The sequence below is a fragment of the Rhinolophus hipposideros genome, assembly GCF_964194185.1.
Source record: "Rhinolophus hipposideros genome assembly, chromosome: 18".
Classification (NCBI taxonomy): domain Eukaryota; kingdom Metazoa; phylum Chordata; class Mammalia; order Chiroptera; family Rhinolophidae; genus Rhinolophus; species Rhinolophus hipposideros.
The window spans coordinates 16,040,625-16,062,174 of record NC_138064.1 but is presented as its reverse complement, the minus strand read 5'-3'; the positions used below and the strand labels follow the sequence as shown (position 1 = coordinate 16,062,174).

The following is a 21,550-nucleotide window of genomic DNA, read 5'->3' as shown; positions in this document are numbered from 1 at the left end:
CTGGCGCCGGCACCGAGAAAAACCTCCCCGCCTCGGGGCTGCTCCAGCGGCCGCTGCTTTCCCGGGCGACAGAAAGCTGACTCCGGTCCTGCGCGCCCCGAAATCGCAGCCGCCGCCGGGTCCCCACCGCCCCCAGCACCGTTCTGCCGGCGTCCCGGGGCTTACCTGCGCCGGGTTCCCGGTCCCGGCTCCCAGGGTCGTCCCGGAGCCCGCGGGAGGCAAACCGGGCTCCCTCCGCCCTCCCGCAATGCTGGGCGGACAGGTCCCGCTCCGCCGCGGGAGACCGGCCCCGCGCCGGCGATCAGAGGGACCACAGCCCGAGCCGCGCACGGACCGCCCTGCGCCGGGGTCCCTGGGCCCGGCTCCGCTCGTGGGCGCCGCGACCTCGCGTCCGGGTCCCGGGACTTTGCCCAGAACTTCTCGGCACTCGCCGCCGCGCGATTCACAGCAGTGGGTAAGCGAGGAGGCGGAGCCTGAGCCCGCCATGGGGGCGGGCCACAGGGGGACGGCAGAGTGACCCACACTCCCACCAATCAGGAGTCGGTCCCGGGAAAAGAGGTGGGGCGCTGCCGCTGGAAGGAGCGGGCGGATTCCATGACGTCGTCAGGAGAGTTGGGACCCGCGTTCCCGACAGGTGGGAAGGGCGGACCGAGGCGAGAGCTGCGGCTGGGCCTGGAAAGGGGCTCTCGGTAGCAGCGAGCTCAATAAATGTGTGTCGAGCGGCGTTTCCGGGCCAGGAGAGGAAGGAGCACGTGAGGGCGGCGCGGGAAGGGCTGGTTTAAGGAGAAGGTTCCCGGGGACACACGTGGTCGGACGGGCAGAGAGGACGCGACCTTTTGACAAAGTCAGACGGAGGCAAAGGGATAGTGAACTGAGAAAATACGTAAGGAGGATTGCAGGCACGGGATGACGAAGGACACACTCGGCGTGGGATCCCAGCCCGAGACTAACCCTGCCACCCAGAGGCAGTGATGCAGATTCGTGCTGTGGTTCCAGGAGAAAGCCTGAGAGGAGTGGTTGTTCTGTGCAGTTTCTGTGCCGGGCGCGGCGGGAGGGTGGAGAAGGCGCGGGCGGGAACGGGCGGGAAAGCTTCGTGGTGAAAACGCAGGAGCTCCGTGAAAGACGATGAAGTCCACCTGACGTGACTGCCCGTGAGCTCCTCGGCCTCCTTTGATCCTAGCAAGAATGCAAGCAATTGGTTACCTGGGGTCCTTTTGGAGACTGCAGATGTGTCGGGGGCTGCCAATAGAGGGGGTGGGAAAGGTATTAACACTTATTGAGAGCCTACTGTGCGCTCCCAGAGCAGTTGTGGACATGCCCCTGACGAAGGCACACCAGGTTCCGGCATCATGGAGCTTACATTTTAGTAGGGAGACAGACCATAAAGAAAGTAGAACATACACAAATATAAGCAAACGAGAAAATGCTGATGAATTACGAGCACTGCAGTAATTGCCAAGCAGAGCTTTCAAACTCGGCGATGTGTGTGATAGGGAGGGAGCTGCGAATGCCCTGAGAGCCTCTCGGCAGAGGCGGCTTTTGCGCAGATTCCTGAAACCGGAAAAGGAGCTGTCACTCCCTGGTCTGGGGAAGAGCGTTCCAGGCAAAGGGAACGGCAAATGCACGGTATTTAACCTCCCTGAAGATCCATCTCATGTGCCTCAGGGAGTTGGACAATGCGTGTGGCTCTCTAGGCGCGGTGCCTGGCACAGAGTGGGGGCTCCAGAATGTGAAATCCCAGTGCCACCCGCCACGTGCGGCACTCGACATTTCCAGTTTCCCAACTAACCCACCCTAAGGATTCTGAGGCTGTTGCCAGAGCCGTGCTATTCACATCTCATTCACCACGCTTGGTTCTCCTTTCCTGGGACCATCCCGGTCCGGGAATGTCTGGGACTTTTTGGGACCTCGCAGGCAGCGAGCACTGTAAAGAGAGGATCGTCACAAGCTGGAGAGCGAACCCACTGTCGGGCTCCCCGCGTTCGCTCTCGGAGAACCTTATTGGAGATTTAAAATCAAATGACTCAGGTTCTTTACTCATCGCCCCCCCACCCCCCGCACCCGACCAACGCCACGTGGATGGACGTATCTGGCAGGCGTCGCGATCATTCATTCCGAATTCCAGGAGGCACCTTGCCCACGCCCCGCACGGATTGCCTCAGCGTCTCAGACGTCGTTTTCCCACCCTACTTGCATTTTTCAGTAATTTCTCTCAAGAGAGAGGAGCTGGATCTTGCCTCCCCCTCTTTCCTCAAGCTTTTTTCTCTCTCTTCCTCTCTCTACCTCCCACCCTCACCCTGTTTCATTGGCATCATTGTTATTTGCATACAGCTTTATTATTGAAACTAGCATTTTGTTCTTGGCTTCTTCAGTTTCTTCCAATTATTCAAGTGTGTGTGTGTGTGTGTGTGTGTGTGTGTGTGTGTGTGTTGTGTGTGTGTGTACATATATATTTCTATTTGTCCTTGAGGCAGTTAAATGGACAGGATGAGTTATTCATATTCATATTGTACCTTTCCTCCCAGAAAAAAAGAGAACTTGTACTGTCTTTTTATAGTTTCATTTCCTCTCCGACTCCTAAATAAGCTTCCAGGCTTACCAGCTCCTAAAAACAAAAGGGGAAAAAATTAAAGTTGAATCCCACGCAGAGCTAACTATTCTTGAAAAAGCTTGCTAATGTCCTAAAATTAGCTTTTTCCTCCAAGTTTTATTTTAAAGCAAGGATCTGCATGTCTACTCCAGCGAGATCAATGGTTCTATAGTAAAAAAACTTCTAAAGATCCTCATTAAACTGTTGAACAAACTGTTTTCATCTTTGGAGACGCACCCACCATGGCGGGAGTTGTTCACAATTGGATAAATATTCTCAGCTTCTGAAATTCTTACTAGGTGAACAGGTGTTAAGCATTTACATGTTTTGATAGTAAAGGAAGCTGATGAGAATGGTGTTCCCTGGAGGGGTGTCTCCAGAGGTCTCTAGAATCAGACTGCCTGGGTTCCTGCCTTGTGCTGACCACTTCCTGATTCCGAGAGCACCTTTCGGTATCTGTAACATGGAGACAGTAATTGTACATACTGGGCTACATGAAGAGTTTCATCATCAGTGTGAAACGACTTTCACATAGCCTTAACTCAGAGTTCTTAGTCAGCACTATTGACATTTTAGGCCAAATACTTTGTTGTCCGGTTCTGTGCCGTGCCGTCAGCAGAATCTCTGGCCTCTACCTACTAGATTCAAGGAACATCCTATCTTCCCTACAACCAAATGTCTCCAGACATTGCCAGATGTTTTCTAGAGAGCAAAATCACTCCTGGCTAAGTACCATTAGCCTAACACAGAGGAAATGCCAACAGATTTGGAGGCTGTAAACGGAAGCACATAAAGATAAAGATTTCCAGAGTGGCAAATTATGCTAAATCTCATCTGCAAAATGAGAGTCGTAATAATGCTAACTTCTTAAGACTGGTTTAGGATTAAATAAAATTGTGCATGGAAAGCAATTTGATCAGTGCCTGGCATATAGTAAGCTTAAGAGGTGAGCTTCTGTTCTCATTTTCTTCCTGTGAAGGGAAGGCATTGGACTAGGTCAGGCATGACATTTTTTGGCTTATTTGCTGCTACTCTCCTCCAAGCCTCATGCCAGATATCACTTTTAAGTCAGCACTGTCTTTCCCATTGAACCCAAATGGGGACTCAGAATCCTTCTCAACACAGGGCTTTAGAACACTAGTAGTGACAGGGTCAGCATGTGGGATGCTGCTGAATTATTGTGCTGGGGATAAATGAACTTGAAGCCATTTTAAGAGTAAGGTCTTAAATCATAAGATTAAAGCTTCTATCTTATGGAATGGTGACTACAAGATAAATGTAATGAGAAGGAACTATAGTTCTTCACCTCATCAATCCCTTTTGTGAGGGAGGAGGAGACTGTTCTAGCATCTTGACTAGAATCATCCAGCCTATGAGTCGTTAGAGGCTGGGTCTCCTACCTTCCTAAAGTGTCCCCTATTTTTGCCACTCCCACCACCAATGAGAGGAGGAGAAAACACTTGTCTGAAGCAATGAGGCAATGCTCCCCATCCTATATACTCCTTCTCATCTTCTTTCTCCTTCACTTCTATCCGGAGGATGAATCAAGGTATTTACCTGCATAGGAACACCTTGTAAGCATTCTTTCAAAGGTGTTAGTCCTCATTGCTCAGAACTGCACAAGAATTCACCAATTCCCTCATCAAATACAAACCGACTGTCTCCTTTGTGTAAGGGACCATTCTTAGCAGGCACTTTAAGAGATCCAAAGATGGAGCTGTGGGTGTCCCTGCCCTCGATGTTTTTACAGTTTCATATATTGGGCACATCAGACATGGACATAAATAACTACAATACAAGCTAAAAAACGGAAAATGTCCTAAGAGAGGTACCAAAAACGTGTTCAGAGAACGGAGAAATTATTTTGGGAATTAGGAGCAGAGAGTCACTTCCTGCATGTCTTTGTTGACATTTTTAACTTTTTGATCCAAACTTCTTATTTATTACCAAGTTATCCTTGTAGAGGAAGTTGCAACATTGTTAGGGTTCCTGGTTTAGACACAGCTCCTGCGTAGTTTAAGTGGCTACTATCAGTACAACTAAAAGTCACAGTATATTCTAACTCTAATAGTCAGTTTTCATCGGATGTTTAAAATTTCTGGTAGGTTCTAGAGGAAGATTACTCACCTTTAGTGACAACAGGCTAGCTTTCTCCCAAGCTTTTGAAAGAATCAGCTTTTTAGCATGTTATAATATAGGCTAGTTATAAAAAGGAATATAATGGGTGAAGGGACACCAATGACGTATACATTAAACCATGAAACCGTATTTCCTTCAGGACTGAACTACCTCAGAAATCAGGCTGAGCATTCCATTATCTTTTAGGTACTCTCTCCATAGCACATGGATATCCTATAGTATTATTGAGGGTAAATACTGAGTATAGAATAACAGTCCACATGTATTCAGCATTTCTGTGCCAGGCACTGCCAAACTAGGCTACCAAGATTCCTACCACTCCTGCCACTATCAGGAGGCTGTCTGTCAAATCAGAAAGACTTAGCAGAACTGTTAGAACCACGTCCTCTCACTACAAGCCACACAGTAAAATATATGCCTTAAATCCTGCTTCTCCTTTATTACCTCATTTCCGAATTCATGCCTTGCATGAATGCAACTATTGGGACAGTCCAAATCACATCTGCAAATCTAGCTGCAAAGAAGGCTAGAAAATGAAAAGCTTTCCAACCTCTGCAGTAAAGCATACTAGAAGGAGGTTGGGCTGGAACAAGTCACAACATCCACCATCTTTTCCTTCAAATACACAACAAGTACTATGTTGGCAGATAAAGGCTTTGTATGTTCTATCCTCTTTGATGTGTTTCAGTTTTTGTAGAGTAACCCAGGAGGCTTAGTCCTTCTCCAATCCACCTAAATTCCCATCTCAGTCTCCCTCAGCAACACTACTGGCGTTCAAGCCACCATCATTTCTTGCCTGGAAAATTGCAGCAGTTCAATTCCCAGGAAACCACTCCTACTCGCCTGTAAGCCATTGTCCACTCTGCAGCCAGAGTGATTTTTTAAAACCCAAATCTAATCTTAAAACCCTTTCATAGCTTCTCATTGCTCTTAGGATAAAAGCAAAATGACTTACATGGTTTTCAAGGTCCCATGTGGTCTGGTGTCTACCAACTTCATCTTGTGCCATGTCCCCCTCCCTCTCACCCCTTTTTTTCCACACTGATCTGCTTCCAGGACTTTGTTTCTTCCTGGCATGGGACATGTGCTTCTTTGGAATGTACTTCTGCCTAAAATTTGCTGCTCCCTTCTCTGCATGTAATTAATGTCAACTCATCCTTCATGTGCCATTCTGTCATCAGGTAAGTCCCCCTTGACTTTAATGGTTAGATCAAATTGTTATATCTTATGCTCATTAGAACTGAAGTGTGTGTGTGTGTGTGTGTGTGTGTGTGTGTGTGTGTGTGTGTGTTGGTAGGACCTATCACTTTGTGATTATATTTATTTTTCTGATCAATTTCTGTCTCCTAACTGGATCAAAGGTTCCACGAGGTGAGAACCATGTATGGTTTTAATCTCCCGATGTTTGCTTCAATACCTTGCAGTTAGTAGGCCCTTAACTATTTGTTCAATAAATAAAGGGAATCCCAAAGAAATAATCTTTCATGATGGTAGTGAGGGTGGGGATGGAGGGTGTAGGTACCCACCACGGACTCAGTAGACAGACTGCTCAATCTCTCAGGTCATACAGAGGATCTTACAGCAACTGGACATCAGAAAGATGCTGTGTCCTTAAGTTACCATTTTGCCAGGGTCCTAAGTTAACTGATTTTTATTTTACCCTTTAATATATTTTCCTATTCCTTAGAATGCCCACATCAAGTCTACCAAACCATATCAAAAGGAACTTCAGAGGAAGGCTTGGTGTAGCTGCTTCCACTCTAACCCAGCCCCATTCCGACACGCCTTCCCCTATTTATAGAAATGAAAACTAGGAATCCTTAATGCGTGTATATTTTTACCTTTTCTCGAACTGGCTTTTCCACCTTTGTGTTAACCTCTTTATGTCTCCATGGTGTTGTTAGGACTTGTATCATGTGGCTTTCATCAAAAGAAAGTGCCCTGATCCTTATCACTCACACACAATTTCCTATCAATTCACAGCCACTTGGAGGGTCAGGGAAGACTCGAACTGTCTCCGCTGGCTCTTATAGACTGCTAATATAAAGAACTGAATTCCTGGAACCGAAAATAACCTTGTTTGTGAAGAATATATACTTGAAATACGGCATATCGATACCAAGAGTCCATGTTTTTCCTCAAAGTCAGTGTGATTTGATGGGACTGTGAAAAAGAAGACAAAAGAGGAAGAAAGTCTGATTCTGAAAGAACGAGATTCCAGTGTTTGCTTTCCGTCATTATTTCTGGCAGGAACTGCTTTACAACAAAAGTAATAGAAGTAAATGTCTAACCACTGTGTGGTACACTTGAGACAAATAGAATGTTGAATCTCAACTGTCTTTGAAAAAAACATTTAAAACAGTAATAAAAGTTAAAGAAAGGGAATAAAATCGGCTATAATCCTACCTACAAACAATACTACCACCAAGAGCCCTAGTTTCCATTATTATCATTCGATGTTGCCTTCTAGTATTTTTTCATGCAGTTGTAATTGTTGAGTAAATACAAACTTAAATTGTGTTTTTGACTTAATAGTATATGTTTTCCTAATTACTACTTCATAATCATCAACAGAATATTGTGAATGCATTACAATGATTTTTGTGAAGATTAAAACACCCTGAGAAATATGTATTATATCAATTAAACTTGTACCATAACAGCTACGACTGAATTTTGAAAGAATACAAAGGTTTTAATACCCGTCTTTCAGTGGTTGGTCCTTTCCTCTTGGGCCTATTCCAGCCAGAGGCTGCTCTGTCTGCCTGGCTCCCAATGTGAGAATGATGAAGATACAGGAATACAGACCCATTCAAGCTGAAATGCACTCATCACACAAATGAGAAATAAACTTGTTGTTACATCACTGAAATGTTGGGATTGTTACTGTAGTGTATCTTAACTTGTTCCTACTGACACAGCAAGGGAAAAAAAAAAAGAAATGGATGTTGAGAATGCAACCAAGAATGTCCCAAATAGAAAATGAAACCTATGTGAACCTAGAAGTGAATCACGTGACACACATAACATCAATATGTCAAAGGCCTTCATGCCCTAACTCGGAGCAGCTCCCTTCCCAACTCTCCAGTCACCATTCATGGCCTCACCACCCTTCCTTTTACCAGAGCTCACAGCATTAGCTGTGAATCTTCCTTTCTCTTGCCAGTCTCCTCCCACGTACTATCATTTTTTCATACCCTTGCCTCCCAGGTCTGCTGCTACTTCTTTATTAGCCCAATCACCTCTCAAGGATAACACCTCAACCCCTGTACAAGTATCCATTCTGATCTTCCACTCAAATGTACTGGGCTCAGAAGTGCTGTCACAGAAAAAGAAAAAAAGAAGTGCCATCATGTTCTTCTTCATTTATAATTTTCATCACACAATTCTACTGCTTGAGAAATAGCACCAAAGGGCCTTATTAGCTGACTTATCCTCTGCAAACTCATAACTCATTAGTTTTAAAAAGATATTGCGTTGCAGGTTCCTGTAAGGCCATGCTTCTTTACCATACTTAATGGGAAGTTTTGATGGAAATCCATCAATGTGGGGTCATAGCCATCCTAACCTTCTTCCCCAGAAAACACGGATCATAGTTTCACTGTTAACCTTCCACGTATGAGTCAGGGTCACTATTTCTTACATTAACTATTGAAGTGATACAATGATGACCTCAAGAATTATTGAGATGTGTAAAGTTATGTGTCCTGACAGAAACTGACTCCTGATGTTTTTTGAGTTCTTATGTATTAAAAATATAATAAAACAGTAATAACAAGGATTTATTGAACTTTGGCCATATTCCAGGCACTATTCTAAATGCTTAATCCTCATTTAATCCCAACAATCCTATGAGGTAGGCTTTGAGAAGAGAGAGGCTTTGAGAGAGATGAGAAACTGAGTTGGCAAAAGTCAGGGAACTTTTGTAGAGATGAGAAACTGAGTTGGCAAAAGTCAGGGAACACACAATTTTTTCTAGCACATTATTCATAAGAGCCCCAAAGCAGAAACAACCCAAATGTTCTTCAACTGATGAAAGGATAAACAAACTGTGGAATATCTATACCATGGAATATTACTTAACCATAAAATGGAAGTGCTGATAATATGCTACAACATGGATGAACCTTGAAGAAACCTTATGCTAAGCGAAAGAAGCCAGTCACAGAAGACCACATTGTACAATTCCATTTATATGAAATGTCCAGACTAGGTAAATCCATACAGACAGAATGCAGATTTGTGGTTGTCAGGGCGAAAAACTGCTTAATAAGTGTGGGGGTTCACTTTGGAATAGTGGAAATGTTTTGGAACTAGACAGAGGTGGTGGTTATATAATACTATGAATATTCTAAATGACACTGAATTGCTCACTTTAAAATGGTTAATTTTATGTGATGTGACTTTCACTTCAATAAATTATTTAATGTTTTAAAAGTCAGGGGAGAAAGAAAGAGAAGTCAACATTTAAAAATTGCTGGCTAGGAAAACAATTCGTAAAAGAAAGAACAGTATTTTCCCAAGGAAGGCACTGATGTCTGTTGAGAGTAGTTTGCATGGAAGCTGAAGACATGTATATTTACATATATATATATATATATATATATATATATATATATATATATATATATATATATCTTTGTATCAAGTAAGAATAAATGTACTCTAGGCAAGGACCAAAGTAGCTGTGCTATGAGAAAAGCATATGGACTATGTGACATCCTTTTTGATTATACAGAGACTTTTTGTGTTTAATTTTTAAGTTTTTGTTTTTTTCTGGATTCTAGGACGTTGGGATTATTCGGTAACTAATCTTTCAATATACAGTTTGCACTTCTGGGTAAATTCCTTGTATACACATTTCAAATTGTACATGACTTGAAGGCCGAGAATGGTTCCTCTGTCTCCTTCCCTGCTTCCTCAGGCTGTGTCCCTGCTTCCTCAGGCTGTGTTGTGTGAACCAAAGGCTATTAGACATGTGTTTCTGTTTCTTACCGCTGGATCTCCTCTCCTGGTGAAGGCAGCTGCAGTCAGCTCTCCGGGTCATTCTTTAGGGAAAGCAAATGAACCACACGAAATCCAGGATCATTCTGGAGTTGTCTGTCATTCCCACACTTGGACCCTTGATGCCTGGAGCTGCCAGGTTCTGTGCAGGGGAAATGGGGGGCACGTGACCTCTCATTAGCATATCTGACAGGGACCCTTTGGCTCCTAGGTTTGTCCTGAGCACTCTGAGAATGATCCAACTGATAAAGTGCATTGAGAAATTCCAGGACTTGGCGCCGAGTTCCAACTTCTGCAACACCTTGGATGAGAGACTCATTTCTAAGGAACCCGAGAACCACAAATTAGAGATTAAAGATTCAACAAGTAATTCCCTGAGGACAGCCATCCGCAGCTTCATGCATACTCATTATTCATTTTTGTTTTCCTTTCTTAAAGTGCTTTTTGTTGTTTTCTAAAATGGCATCCTTCTAAAGTTTTCTCCAGCCACTGCCTTCAAGCTTCAGAAAACAACATTTGTATATATTTCTGCAGTACCCATCACTCCATTAAAGAAGGGCTTGGTCTAAACCTTCAAAAGTAATTTGAATTTTCCAGGTAAGTTATTTGAGTTATTCCAAGTAAGTTATTCCAAGTAAGTTATTCCAGGTAATTTGCATTTTCAGGTCTGAGATTAGGTGTCACTTCATCTTTTAGGAGAAAAACATTTTTTTCATGTCAGCTCGTAGGTAGGTCCCTGCTTCCGGCTCTCTCAGGGTGTTCTTAGGAGACTCTTCTATAAAAGTTAAAAAGGGTCTTCCACTTGTTTGACTGCCTTCTAACCAGGAAAATTATTTTTTATTATATAGGAAATTACTTTCTGCAGTAATCCCAACTGGAGTGCCATCACTGGAATAATGTAAAAGTTCCAGGGACATCAAGCATCGCAATTCGGTAAGCATTTAGTTCAGAGAGGCTTTTATTTCTGCTGCCAGCGGCGCTTCTGTGTCAAGGACCCCACAGTCACCTCCACGCTGGAGGAGTCCCTGGGAAGATGCATGAGACCCGACGCACTGTCATACTTCCTGCCATGAGTTATTCCAGCTGAAGTGTACAAAGCAAACCGGCAAGGAGAAAAGGCACATGGGGCCAAGTGCAGAGGAAGCGTCTCCCCATGACGTCACACAGGACGGGACCCACTTCATTTCTCCAGGAGCGAGTGTTGTGACAACATGTTGTGACAACACATGTGAAGGGCTGCCATACAGGGAGATTAAGTGTTCAGGGTTTCTATTAGGGCTGGTCCCATAGGCACTTCTCTCTGCCCTTGCAGGTACTGGAGCTCCAGACTCCCAGAAACACTTTCAGCACCATTAGCCACTCCGGGCAGTGAAGGAACTGTGGGAACTCTCCCTACATCTAAGTTCCCAGGTGCCAGCCAAGGCTCAGCCTTGAAAGTAAGCCTTTCGAAGGTGAGTAGTACTAATCCTGCCATTAACTCTTGTTTGCACATTTTCTCCACACTCAAAGTGTGGCTTGCCTTACCCACGAACCTCCTTAAAATAATGTGCTTCATTCTTTGCTTCTCAAGAGCAGGCTGAGCTGGTGCATGTTCAAGGATCTCTTTACTGTCTTGACTTCTTTATACATGCATGGCAGGACCCAGATGGCTTAAAATGAAGCCCAGTGTTATGCTGGGAAATATGTGGTTAGACTAAGGGAGCGAAGGTGGAAATTCTTCTGGGGCTGCTCAAAAATACCCAGGATATGTCAGAGGCTTTGGTCAAATCAAATAATAATGAGTCCATATAGCCACTATTTTTTTTTAAAAAGAACCTTACCATTCAATGTCACATGCATTCTGTCAGTTCTCTTCCCCCCCGATCCGTGTCACCAGTCATCATGAAATGTAAACCCAAGTGGTCCTGTGTTTTTAAGCACTTGCCCTTATTTTAATAACAAGCAGGCAAATAAATCCATCGTTGCCTTTGCTAACGGAGGGAGAAATCACAGTTTCAAACATTGTTCCTATTGGAGAAATGAAGACTCCATATTGTCAGAAAATATGTTGAGACATCCCACAGTGTTGTGGTGAGACGTGGTCCCAGCCACCCCATGGTTTGGGGAGAGGGAAATCACTGGCCCTCACGTAGAGACTTTCCTTTAGCGTGGTATAGGCTTAATTTATTTTCTCAACCGTGATGGTGGATTTGTGTTGCTCAGGCTGTAGTTTGAGAGTGGCAAGAGTGGAATGTACTTCATTCTGCTGTGAAAAATCAATCATATCTTGGTTTTGCAGGGTACATTCAATATCCAACTGAGTGAACCATTGCTATGGGTTGAATCCTGTCCCTGAAAATGTATATGTTGAAATCCTAACCCCCAGTGCCTCAGAAAGGGAACTTTTTTGAAGATAGGGTCTTCAACAAGATAAAGTGAGGTCGTTAGAATGGGCCCTAATCCAATACAACTGGTGTCCTTACAGAAGGGGGAAATGTGGACACTGACACACACACCGGGAGAACACTGTGTGAAAACAGAGGCAGAGATTACAGCAATGCTTCTACAAGCCCAGGGCACGCCAGCAAATTGCCAGCACACCGCCAGAAGCAAGGAGAAAGACATAGGACAGATTCTTCCTCGCAGCCCTCAGCAGGAACCAACCCCGCTGACACATTGATTCCTACTTGTAGCCTGCAGAACTGTGAGCAGTACATTTCTGTTGTGTAAGCCACTGTGTTTGTGGTACTTTGTTACAGTAGCTCTAGCACATTAATAGAACCGGTCATTCAATTCAACAAAGGTGCACAGAACTCTGAAAAGGCAGAGAAGGGGATTAAGTGCTGCAGGGGTGAAAAGTGCTGGGGGAAGTTTACACTCCATTAGGAGGGGCAGCCATACACACACAGCACACAAAATGGGCTGGCAGGCATCCCTGAGAATTCTACCAAGTTTGTCATGCCTGTTTTTCAAAGAACCCCGCCCTTCCCCCAAAACGAAATCTATAAATAGTTTATACTGTCGGGTTGCACTTTAAAAAATGCTCAGTAAGAATAACAACCAAAATTGCTTAAGGTGCTAATCCCATTAATAAATAATAGTGACGGCCACAAACACTTCCCATGGCTTTCCAGCTGCGCAATGTCTCCTTTAATCTCACAGAAACACCGCAAGGTGAATTCTGTGTTCTCCTCGTTTTTCCGACAACAAACCTGGAGTTGAGAAGTTTCACCTCTTACTCCAGGTTACATGGCTTGCATGTGGCAGAACCCAATGCGACTCAAACTGAACTCCTAACAGAGTTTCTCCAAGTGTGGTCTGTGGAGCAACACACCAGAATCACCTCCGTCACTTGTTAGAAGGAAGAGTTCAGAGCCCAGCTCCAGAATTACTGAATTTATTATTCTCTGCTCCAGAGAAATCCTTTTTGTTTGTTTGTGTTTGAACAACTCCTCCTGGTGATTCTGATTGACAGGCGCTACTCCAGCAGCAGACAAACTGCTGCGTCTGAAAGTTTTCTCAACACTGATCTGTTAGAATCAACAGAGTAGTCTGTAAAACTGCCATCCTCTCCTCCACAGCTGAATCAGAACCCCAATAGTGGATCTGGGGGAATCACTTATCAAAACTCCCTGGGTGATTTGGATGGACAGTGAGCATTGAGAAGTGCTGGTAGGACACCCATGCTTTTAACTCAAAATGTTGAACTCTGTTTTAACGAAAGACAAATCTAAGCAACAACAGCCACACAAACTTTTGAAAGCTAGAATGTTAAGCCATCTGGAGGTAGAGGATTATGATGGAGGAATGGGGACCATGACATCAGTGGGTACTTAATGGGGAATGACTACAAGTCAGTGTGGGAACTACTAATAGTGGGAACTACTAATAGATTAAAAGAGCAAAAGAGGGGAACTTGCAACAAGAAGTACTGACTTCACAAGTAGATTGAAATCTACTTTTGGAAATAATATAGGATTGTCATATTTTTAAAAAGAAAAAAAAGCTTGTTTAAATTTCTTTTTTAAATGAGGGATCGTATGTATTTATTAGTGCCAACATGATGTCATGGAATGACCAGGAGCTTTGGAGCCAGAAAGGCCTGGGTTTAAATCAGGGGTTCTCCACCTGGGGCAAGGCACCATTTTTGTCCCCTGAGAACTCTGGACAATATTTTTAGTTGTCACAACTGGAGTAGGGAGAGTTCTACTGACATCTACTGAGCAGAGCCCAGGATGATACTAAACATCCTACAATGCACAGGACAGCACCCCCAATGAAAAATTATCAGCCCCAAAACATCAATAGAGCTGAGGTTGAGAAACCTGGTTTAAACACGAGTTGCACCATCAACCAAACATATAACCTTGAGCTCAACCCTTCTGAACTTCTCTCAGGGTTCCCATATGAAAAATGGGAGAATAAAACCTATGGCACAATAGTAATACCTAGACCACTTAAAAAATGCTTGTTAGGTCCTAGACACAGGAAACCAAGATAAAGAAGTTGAAGTTCAGAGAGGTTGGTGACCAGCTTAAGTTGCACAGCTTGTGAGCAGCAGAGCAGGCTGAGAACCTAGTCCAAACACTGTTCCTTACATCAAGGTGCCTCCAAGCCTCCAGAGTGAAGAGTGTAGGGCTCCCTTGATCATTCAGTTGGACAGGTCACTTGTACTCCCACGGCCTCCTTCCTAAGAACTGATCAGAATCATGTATGTTCGTTGGCAACAATTAACTCATCTGGATAAAGCTAAGGTGAGAAAAAAAAAAAAAGACAAGTGACAAGTGTTAGCCAGGAGCTAAGAATGTAATAGAACTGAGAACCAAGTATCTCCATAGGGTTGTGATGCATTGCAATCAGTGAATAATAGTCTTACTGGATGTAAATGGACAAACAATCTAACGTCACTTTTCCAGGAACAAAAACCCTAATTCTAGCTTTCCAGAATCACAGGGTATTTAGGGTCCCAACACCACACCCTTTACTGCTGCCAAAACATACAGCTAAAGTGCTTTAGCTGGAAGCTTCTTACTCAAATGGGTTTCATTAACAGAAAATGATGCCTCCATAAATACAAACACCAAAGGTCCTGTTTTTTTCTTTTGTGGATTTATATTTCCATTGCTTTTCGGCCTTCAAAGCAACAACACTTATTTCTTATCTTGAGAAAGATTTCATGAACATAAGATACCAACTTCTAATTTAGATATCAGTTATGGCTCTAACGCTGGACAAACTATCCGATTTCCCTGGTTTTAAGAGTCCAGATTTAAAAGAAATAACATCCTCAGTTGTAAGTAATAAGAATAATAGCTAATTATTGCATGTATATTATGTCCTATGTGCTTGACATGTACTATTATTTTCATTTTACAGTAGAAGAAACTGAGACTGCAAGAACTCTAATGTCTTGCCCAATGTCACAGAGATAGAAAGTGACAAAGTGCGCATTTGCAACTGGGCTCTCTGAATCTGAAGCCTGATATTGTGCTGCCACATCCCAGCAATGACAACTGTGATGCAAATATGACAATGTCAAAGAAGAAAAGGAAATTCCAGAAGTAGGATTAGCAATAGTATCTTTAGGATGGGATTCTGGCTACTCTGCAGGAGGCAAATGGTGGTTGGTAAGACGAGCAGGGAATTTGAAGTCAAAGTAGACTTGAATCCCACAGTCAAGTTACATAGTCTCATTGCACTATATTGTTTTCCTTTAGAACTTTACCAAAATTATAATTTTATATTTACTTGTATAATTATTAGATCTATCTCACCTACATACTCCAAGATAACTGAAGGCCAAGGTTTTTGCTAATCATTTTATCCCCAGTACCAAAATGCAGAGTTTGGCACGTAGTAAGTGCTCAATAAACATTTGTTAAATGAATAGATGGACAGAGGGAGAAAGAAAAGGAGGGAGGGAGGGAGAGAAGGAGGAAGGGAGGGAGGAAGGAAAGAAGGAAGGAAGGAAGGAAAGAGTGAAGGAAGGAAGGAAGGAAGGAAGGAAGGAAGGAAGGAAGGAAGGAAGGAAGGAAGGAAGGAAAGTTACTGTTTGATTTTGAGCAAGTGTCTTACCCTTTTCCCTCTCAGTAACTTTTATAATGGAAGTGTTTATAAATGCCCAAAAAACCTCATTGGGTTGATGTTATGAAATGTGGCCTCCTTGTTATTATTAGCCATGCCCAGTTAATATCTGTTTCCCTGTACGATGCAGTTTTGTATTTTGACCTTCAGTAGATGGTCTCAGTTTACACTGTCACTACTGTTTGCTGGGTGTGACTTCTTTCCTTGACTATATTTTAAGAACTAATAGGTAGGGACATATCCTGTAGGATGTTTGAATCCCTTGCCTTCTGGCACAGTTCCAGACAGAAGGACGATTCTCAGCAAACAGTTATTACACCAGAGCAAACTGAATGCCCCTGGGGGGTTGCACACCTTTTTCTAGGTAGAAGATTGCTAAGATGTTTGGGGAATGTGAGCGTGGGAGCTTACATGGAGAATTACTTTCCTTTGGAGATATATATAAACTGTATATATATATATATATATATGTCAAAGAATATAAATATATATATTTATATTTAATAGAAACTATTAAAATTATGCTGATGGTAACCACTTTGAGCACCTCTTGTAATTGCGGAAGTCAAATGTGACTTGTATTCATCTTTTGTTATTGGTATATATTGAGTGTGACTATTTCAATACAGTTTGTTCCTCTCTTAAAATGTGTACACGTTGTTTTGGTTCCCTGTGTATATATAATTTGGAGCTCTAATTGGCTTTCTTAAGTGCTTCATGAATGGGGCAGCATCCCATCTAGCAGCTAAAAGGGCGTTCCCAGGATGTTTTAAAATCCAAACTCCCCTCTACAAAATTGCTTTGTTTCTGCCAATATACTCTCACCAGCAGCATTTGAGTGGTCCCATTTCTAATTACCATTTCCGCCAGGATCTGTAACTCACTGTCTATCCAACCCCAAGAACAAGAGGAGACTCTCAGCATACATTTGTCCACTCCAACATCTGCATTTTCTTAAAATCAGTTGAACTCTTAGGTCTAGATCTGAGATGTGCCTTAAGTATAAAATACACACTGGATTTCAAAGACTTAATATGGAAAAGAAATGTAAATTTGCTTTGTGAATAATTTTTATACTAATTCTATTTTAATTATATTAGTGATTCTGATGTGCAGGCAGCATTGAGAATCACTGCTGGCTTTAAAATACACAACAGTGGGAGAGGAAGAGAAAATGAGAACCTCTTATCAATAGCAAACATACCTATGTTATCCGAAAATCAGAACCAACTAGTGAACACACACCTTACCCTTTTAAAATAAATCTTAAAAAACAAACAAACAACCAAAAAAAAACCGACCCCAAATACCATAGATCCTTAGAAATGTTGGTGATTTGGTTAGAACTTCTTTGTGTTGAGGAATAGAAGACAAGAGGAGTCTACAATGGCTTTTTCAAATGATTTAAGACTAAATTTTAAACCACAGCTAAGATTCAGGAACCTAAACCTGGCCCTACAGACTCTGGTCACTCTGACTTTGATCACCAGATTTCAGACCTTGAAGAAGATTGGGCTTTTTTGTTTTGTTTTGTTTTGTTTTTTTAAATTATGGCTCACAAACAACCTTAGGGGAACTGGATACTCCCAGTATGGTGTTTTGTTTGGCCCTCACAATGATTTAAAAGGTTGCATAGCTACATAAGCAGGACTTTTTATTACAACATAAGCAGCTTGGAAGTTATTGTCATATACCTGGCTCTTCACATTTTGTTTTTTGCTTTGTGTGAGTGTGTGTGTATGTGTGTGTGTGTGTGTGTGTGTGTGTGTGTGTGTGTGTCTGTGTGTATACATGTGTCGCTTTTAAAAAAAGTTTTGGCCCTTTAAAAACATTTTTTGATGCCTGCTTGCCCTCCCAAGGTTTTTGTCTTTGTCACCCTGTATCGTTTTAACATATTGCTCTGTAAAATGCTTTTTTAAAAAACAAAACATTAAGTTTTGTTTTAACAAAACATTTGCAGGTCAGTATGTCCAGACTTACCTCATTCTTTTCTACATAGTATTGCATCGTACACATTACTTTTATCATCAAAATTTTGAAAAGTGTATGTTATTTTATTTTAAAGGCATTTAGATGCAAATTTTCAATTTGACTCCAGTTTTCTAAATGCGTTCCTGTCTGCTCATTAGCTATGAAGCAGGAAGTCTTTTACTCTCTGTTTAATTTTTCATCAAAGATGGGTCGTGAAAGGGTGCATCAGTGATCTGGAAAGCATTCTTATACTGAATGCTACATCAATAAGGACTCTTGTTTGCACAGTGGAAAAGCAAAATTATCATTTAGAAACTCCCTTGAGGAAACTTGCTTTTCATACAGAATGGATTATTTGTCAAAATGTCAAAGGACTCTCCATAATTTTTTAAAATATCTTTCATGCCCAGAAAACAGCCATTGGTTGGAAATTTTGTGAATCATGATCGCCTCGATCACCCTAGATATAGCTTACATCTGTGATCAAACTCAGTTCCATACATTGCTGTATACTGTCTTATCTTATGTTCCAATCGTTCCATGCCTCCTTAATTTAAATATTTAAGCTTCTCATCCCCTAAATACAGTAATTTCCTGGGGGGCGGGGGGAATCTACATATAGATGTTTTAATCTATATGTAGACAAAATAAAGCCCAGACACCCACGTGGCTGTCTGAATAGGGAGTTGCAGACTATTGCAGCAGTCAAGAGTAATTAGAAGTAATTCTAGTCGTACTGACATCTCTCAAATGTCATTAGAGGGGATCCAATGCACAGCCTATGGTGACAGCTCTCCACATGTTCTTTCTCTAGTCCTCTGCCATCCCCTCCTCTTCTCAAAAAGCTGCCCCAAAGCCTCTCACCCTATAACCCAGTTTAGTCTCTCTTTTTTCAAAGCCAATTCCCATTCTTGCTTCTCTAGTCTTCCTAGTAGATTACCTCTAATCCATTGTTTAGGGCCTTGGAGGAAGAGCAGAGGTGGAAGGGAACAATCCCACCAGACAACACCCAAACTGACCTAGCGGGAGGGGAAAAGACATAAGAGATAGAACAAAATCTGAATACTTTAATTTTAAGTTCATCTTTTTTTTTGTTTTCGTTTTTTTGTATTTGTTAAATATACCTACAGTGACTATATTTTTCAGATAAACAGTTTCTATGCATGGACTAGAACTGGGCAGCATATTGAAGGTGGGATTATTTCGGAAAATCAAGGGAGAGTCTTTTTGAAGACGGATGGTTGGTTTGTTTCTTAAGAAGAGAAGGGAAGTAACATTTACCGAGTGCATGCTACCTTGGAGTGCCCCTTTTACATGTTATTTTGTTTAGCTGGATCAACAACCCTGAGATGAATGTATTATTGTCTCCATGTTATATGTGAGGAATATAAGAGGCACCTGTGTGCTCTAGGAATTGTCCTGTCAAATTCCCCTTTTCGGATCAAATATATGGTGATGGAAGGAGAACTGACTCTGGGTGGTGAACACGCAATGGGATTTATAGACGATGTAATACAGAATTGTACACCTGAAATCTATGTAAATTTACTAACAATTGTCACCCCAATAAAATTAATTAAAAAAAAAAATTCCCCTTTTCACAGAGGCAACGTCTTCTCTGGCTAGCTCTTATTGAACCAGAGGTGTGAGCATGTGACACGAGGCGCACCAATCCGATTTTCTCTTGCAGAAAGGTGGAGTCCAGATTCAGAGACACAGGTGGATGGATTGTAAGAAGATACTGAACCCTCTCAGAGAATGGGACCTGGTATCTAGAGAATCTTTGTCTGCTGACTGCCATGGTGGGATAGATGGTGCTGAGAATTCACACTCAGCTGTAGAATATGGGAGAAAGTTCATGTCCCTACTTACAAAAGGGCTGAAAGATGGAGAAGCGTGGCTGCGGCAGACGTGGGGTTGACAGTGGGAAACTCGGAGCAAACCAGATGATGTGTTTGGGGTAGGGACAAAAAGAGAAGAACCCCTTAAGTGGCTGCTGCTGGGAAGATTTGGGAGCAGACAAGGGATTTGAAAATAAGCCAGGCAATGTGCAGGGTAACCCCTCCTCTATCCTTCCTATGAACTCCTCAGTAAAATCAGATGAGTCTCATGTTTTCAAAAAAGCAGGCTGTTTCTGGAGTGGTTATGAGCCCTGTGTCAGTGCTGGTGTAGAACAGGAACAGGGGCTAGACATGGGGACGGCTGGCATTTGGGGGTAAACCCAGGGGCAGTGGGGGGGGGCATGTGGAGATGGAGCAGATAAAGCTGAACTATAGAGAGAGGAGAAAGCTGGCAAGAACAGAGAAATGAAGACTAGTGACAGTAAAAGCCTTGTTTCGTGGGTAGTGTTAGTGTTTTGTTAGTCCCAGATCCTGGTTCTAGATCTTTCTGAGGCCCCGATTTTTTCCTGCCCTCGCTTTCTGGGAGAGACATTTTATATACTTAATATAAATTCTCTTTCTCAGTTCAGCCTAGCTCCAAGTTGGGTACTATTACTTGCGACCGAAAAAAAAAAAAATCTTAGTAACTACAAGGAATCTGTGGTTCCTAGAGACTGAATATGTTGAGAAAAGTTCTGCAGCTACTTAGTGGAATGTAGGAGTTGGGATTCAAACCCATCTCCTCACTCTATCCCCCTCACACTCTCTGCTCAGTCCCACTGGCCACATGGCTATTTCACAAACACACCAAGCTCACGCCCATCCATCCTAGTGGAGTCTTGCTCCCATCTAGAACTGGCTCATAGGCCATTCCATCGTCTTCTTCAGGTCTCAATTCAAATATTACTCAGAAATAATGACCCTGACACCCTCATCGAAAATTGTCACTCTCTAACCTCTTCCTCTGCTTTATTATTATTATTACTATTTTAATAACACATCACTGCCTGAATTAATGTTATATATTTATATGTATTCTTGTTTCTCTCTCTTCCCCCCACCCGCTCCCCCCACACACCAGAATATAAGCTCCTCCAGGGCTGGAATCAACTCTCTTGTTTGTGGATGTATTTTCAGTGCACTGACTAGAACTGAATGGGACATCCGGAAAGCACCCAACAAATATTTGTTTCATTTATCCATTCATTAAACCTCGATCTCTTTCTGACTTCAATGCTATTTTCATGGTCTCATAGTACATGATACAATTCTAGAAAAACTTAGAAAAATCCTACTGGGCCAAGGATGAAAATAATGCCTGAAGGACATCTGTGAAACTCGGCTCATTGTCGTGCAGGAACTGGATGTCTGCTGGCTCTTCAGATGGACTGACGGGATATAGAAGGTGAGGCGCATGCCGTGGCCCAGCGCTTATCAGAACAGAGCTGAAAGCTGATAAATTCATTTCTAGCTGTTCTCTCCTAATTAGTTTTTCTGACCTGGGAAAACAAAGCTTCAGTGACAGTAAATAATGCGTTTGTTACCGTGATACCGCACGTTAAATCACAAATGACATCAACTTTGTTCTTGGGTTAATGTTATTTTGTGGGTCTGTTCCTGTTGCTCACTGGAATCATGTTCACTGTCCCCAGGAGGCCTGAGACAGGTCCTGGCTTGCGGGGGGTGCCCTGCCCCCACAGCTGTACTGGGGGAAAGTCCAGATACTGTCAGGAAGGACAGCTGAGGGAAGAGGAGAGGAAATGGGACATGCTCTCTCATCCAAGCCACAGGAGGCTTTTTCAGAGCAGCAGTTGGAAACCAGGCTGTCAAACAGAGGGTCACTTTGGTTATGGCTTTCAGATCCTGCTCCCCCGCCTAACGTATCTCGTATACCAATATTGAC

The 21,550-nt window shown here is 42.7% G+C and overlaps 1 protein-coding gene across 5 annotated transcripts in view; it reads right to left on the bottom strand.

Annotated features, from left to right (window-relative positions):
- The window catches only part of OSBPL3 (oxysterol binding protein like 3), a 166,961-nt gene extending 166,501 nt beyond the window's left edge, over positions 1–460 (bottom strand). For 3 of the 5 annotated variants that reach the window (XM_081080276.1, XM_081080271.1, XM_081080275.1), the window contains exon 1: positions 166–460. The gene's annotated coding sequence lies outside the window, so the exon portion shown is untranslated. The remainder of the gene's footprint in view (positions 1–165) is intronic. The other 2 variants (XR_013995393.1, XM_081080272.1) reach the window with 2 other exon arrangements.
- Positions 461–21,550: the final 21,090 nt, after the last annotated feature.